Source organism: Octodon degus, unplaced genomic scaffold (assembly GCF_000260255.1).
Source record: "Octodon degus isolate 3935 unplaced genomic scaffold, OctDeg1.0 scaffold00165, whole genome shotgun sequence".
Classification (NCBI taxonomy): domain Eukaryota; kingdom Metazoa; phylum Chordata; class Mammalia; order Rodentia; family Octodontidae; genus Octodon; species Octodon degus.
In genome coordinates, this window is record NW_004524741.1 from 6357073 (window position 1) to 6361652 (window position 4580).

Below are 4580 nucleotides of genomic sequence, written 5' to 3' on the forward strand. Positions count from 1 at the left end.
TTAAAATTTTTGGTTCAGTATTAATAATTTATATGAACCTATACATTTTTCCTGACTTCTCTAAGTTATTGTAGTATACATTTTTGAAGTAGTTGCAAATAATTTCTGGATTTCAGAGGTGTACATTATGATTTCACATTTAAAATTATTGCATTGACTTGAAAATCTTGCCTACCATTTATTTGTACAGTTGGCTAAGGTTTTTTCTATTTCTTATTCTTTCAAAGCACCAGCTCTTTGATTCATTGCTTGTATGTACCCTTTAGTCCATTTCATTTATTCTTGATCTGATCAGTATAATTTCCTTTTGTGTTCTTGCCTTAGATTTTGTTCTTTATTGTTTATCTGGGATTCTTTTCTAGGATCTTGAGGAACATTATTTGATTATTTGGCTTCCTCTGTTTCTTAGATGTACACACTCACTGTTGTAAACTTCTCTCTTAGGGCTGATATCTCCATATCTTGTAAATTCTAATATATTACAGTTTCATTATCTTGGAGTGCTAGTACTATCTAAAGTTATCTTTTATTTATTCAGTGACCCTTTGATTATTCAAGTGTGCATTATTGAATTTGCATATATTTACATAATTTTTCTGGCTTCTTTTGCTTGTTTAATTGCACTATAATCTAATACTACATATTGTATAATCTTGAATTTTGCATTTACTTGAGCCTGCTTCTCTGGCTTTTGTGGTCTCGTTTGGAGGAAGTTCCATGTGCTCCATAGAAGAGTGTATATTCTATTATTTTGGGGTAAACAACTATGGAAATATTAATTTCATTTCTTCAAAGTGTGGTTCATCTCTTATAATTCTTTGCTGAGTTTCATCGACTTGATCCCTTTGTGGCAGTAACATACTGAGTTCCCCCACTTTATTCATTTTGATGATTATCTGATCTTCTATGCCCAGTAGTGTTTACTTTATGAAAATGGTACAGCATTGTGTTATCACTTCTTGTTGAATGGTTCCTTTCCTTATATGTAGTGGTTGATGTTACTTGCCTTTTCTGATGAATTTTCACTTATATTATAACTTGTCTGAAAAATAGGATAGCTACTCCTACTCTTTTCCAGTTCCTTTTGCATGGAATATTTTTTACCATGCTTTAATTTTTAACTTATCAGTTTCTTTTTGAGTTAATGAGTTTCTTATACACACATGCTTTTGTGGTTTGTTTTTTATTTAGTCTGCCAAACTGTGACTTTTAATTGAACGATGGAAGGGGCTCACATTGAGTTATTAGTGAAAGCTTTTGACTTATTCCTATTGTTGCCTTATTTTCTTGTTGTTCAGTTCCTTTTATTTTCCCTTCATGAATTTATTTCTCATGGAAATATCTTATTTCTCCATCAATTTTGAAGGATAACATTGTAGTATATTGCAGTATGGATAGCTGTTTTATCTGTGAACTGGAAACACTTCATTCCAAGCACCTCTGGCCTTTAAGCTTGGTGATCAGAGGATTACTGTAATTCTAGTGGCTTGGTCGTTATAAATAAATTGTAGCTTTTTTTCCCAATGCCTTTTAAAATTGAAGGACTTTTGGAAATTTTTACTCTGATTTGTCGTGAAGAGGCTCTGTTCTTGCTCATTCCTCCCTTCCTTCTCCTCCTTCTTCTTTTTCTCCTGGGAATCAAACTCAGAACCCTCCTCACTAAGCAGGCACTTGTGCCACTGACATACACCACTGGCCTGAGGCTCTTTTCTGATCATGCCTATTTAGAGTTCTGCATGCCACACTCATGTACATGTTCAATTTGTTTCCCCATGTTTGCAAAGTTTTCTGCTACTATTTCTGTATAAACGTATATTATGCAATTAGCTGTTTTTTATTTTTTATTAATTACAATTAATCTTTGATTAATGTCATTTTGTGTTACATACAGCTACTAGATCCATCATTCAGGTTCTCTCATTGTTTCTAGGTGTTTCTGAATAGCTATTCTCTGACGGCAGTCCTGTGTTCTAGCTGTGACAACATTTCCACATTGGTCAATAATACTGCCAGTACTGTCAATACCCTGAATATATAGTATATTTGGTACCCTGAATTTCTGTTTTGGCAACTTTTCATGGACTCCAACACTTTGCTGAACATTTATTTATTTTTATTATTTTTATTTCATTTTGCTTTCTTATTGTGTTCTGTAAATTTGTTGCTCATTTATTTATTGTGAACATCATCGGTTTAGTTCTACCTTGTCTGAGCTCACTGAGCACCTTTGTGACCTTTTTTTTTTTTTTTGCTTATCTTCTGTGTTACCATTTTGAATAATTCCACTCCGTGTCTTTTTATTTCTTTTTGGATGACTCATGGTCCAATGTTGGGGGAGTTGAAAGTTTTGGAGGTATTTTCTTGCCATTCACATCATATTTCTGTTTTTTATTTTGCCTTATGCTATGCTTTGTAGGTGAATTACAGTGACAGAAAGTTTTTGCTAGTGTAGAGACTTCTTTAGTTAGTGTCCACTTTTCACCACTCTACTCTGTGTGGGGGCCATGTAGGCCCTTGTCTCTGCTCTAAGATCTGGCCACCTGCACTTGCTGGAGAAGGGAGATTACAATATGTTTGGCCTCATGCCACATTTCAAGGAATAGGTTGGGACATTAATAACATAAAAGCAATATGTAAATATTAGCAACTGAGGAAATCAATCATAACAACAATTATTACACCTTGGCAATAACAATAAAAACAGCAAGAGTAGTGACATAAAACACAAATTGGATGTAGATACACTAAAATAATCAGTGTCTAACCATGAATAGAAAAGGGACCTTAAATATAGTATGAATATTAAGACAAACCGATTTGTTGATCTAACCTCAATATTTACCAAATGATTTCTTTTAAGTGTATTTGGTTGTTATAGAGTCTCACTATGAAGCTTGGACTCATAGAAATCCTATTTTCAGCCTCCCTGGCTCTGGGATTACAAGCATGTGCCACTATGCCCAGACTTTGTGGGTGGCTCAGCCTGCCTTAGGGCTGGCTGTGATGCTGGGGATTGAGCCACAGTGCCTGCACTTGTCTAAAAAGGTGCTTTCGCCCACTGAGCTATCTCACTGGCCCCAAAACGTAATTGAAGGGAGTGAGCACCATGACCTTGTGGACCATGTTTTATCCCTGACTTCTTCCTTTGTTCTCCCAATGTCGTTAGACAAATAGATTTCCTCTGCAATCCACTTCCACCAGGATATTTCTGCTTCATCACTACTCTAAAAGGAATGGCGTCAGCTGTCTATGGACTGACACCACTGAAACCACAAGGCAACATAAATCTTTCACCCATTAAACGGGTTTTTACTACATATTTTGTCACAGCAAAGGAAATCTGACAGGGACAATTTTATCATTTTCTTTGTCTTCTGTGATGAGCTTTTGTTCTCTTCTGTGTTTTTACTTAAATTCTATTTTGTCTGATATAGGTATTGAGAATGCTTGCTCTCTTTCGATGACAATCTGAATGAATTGCCTTTCTCCTACTCTTTGACTTTCAGCCTCTATATGCATCTAAATCTGAAGTGATTCTTTGAGAAAGCATACTGCTGAATCTTGTTCTCACTTTTCAGCCACTATGATTTAGATTTGGAACTCCAGCCACTTACATAGGATTTAATAGCAGAAAAAAAATTATTATTGATGCTCTGTGAGTTGGTATATATCAATAGATAAATATAGGTAGACAGAAATGCATATGCCATGTAATTCATTTGCTCCTCTTTTTTATTGCTCTGTACTTTGTATTTCTTATTTATTTATTTATCTATTTATCTATTTATTTATTTATTTGGTACAGGGTCTCCCTATGTAACTTGGACTCTTAGTGATCCTCCTGTCTTAGCATCCCTAGCACTGGGATTACAGCCATGCACCTCCAGGCCTGGCTTCAGTGGCCCACTTGGCAGGGGCCAGCATGGCATGTGGTACTGGGGACTGAACCTGGCCCTTGTATTTGCCAAACAGGTGCTTAGACCACTGAGCTATCTCTCTGGCCCTATTTATTTATTTGTTTATTATTTTATGTATTTAGTATAGGGTCTGTAGGGTAAGAGTAGATGGGACTCATAGTGATTCTTGGGTTTTCAGCCTCCCAAGTGCTGGGCTTACAGGTGTGCGCCACCACTCCCAGTCTCATCACCACCAATCTCAACTGCCATCTCAGTGTGCCCCACGGGAGGGGCATGCACGACAGGTCAGGGATCAAACCCTGGCTGCTGCATCTGCCTAAGCAAGCACTTTAATCCACTGAGCTATCTGGCCAGCCCCCATTTATTTTTAATGCACTTAATTTTAGAGTAATTTTAAGCTCATTTGGAGAAATACGGATAGAAAAGTACATGCCCCTACATGCGCACAGCCACTTGTGCTATCAATGTGTCATGAAGGGGTTACGTATTGTATCGTCCAGCCAGACTTCTAAGTGTTGTCCACTCAAGAAGGTGGGCACTGACAGCCTACTGTTATTTTGAATTAGAGCATTTTAAAAATATGCTTCTTTGTTCCTCTGATGAGACATATGTGAAGACCTTTGGCCACTTGTAAATCATGTTGATTACTTTTTTATTTTTGTT

General features: G+C 36.5%; 1 protein-coding gene and 1 pseudogene across 1 annotated transcript in view; one reads left to right on the forward strand and one right to left on the reverse strand.

Moving 5' to 3' along the window:
- LOC105743769 overlaps positions 1-3123 on the reverse strand; it is an 18859-nt pseudogene extending 15736 nt beyond the window's left edge.
- Positions 1-4580, forward strand: part of Cnbd1 (cyclic nucleotide binding domain containing 1) — a gene marked incomplete at its 3' end in the record, with an annotated part of 439441 nt that overhangs the window by 375023 nt on the left and 59838 nt on the right. The gene's annotated exons all lie outside the window — the stretch shown is intronic.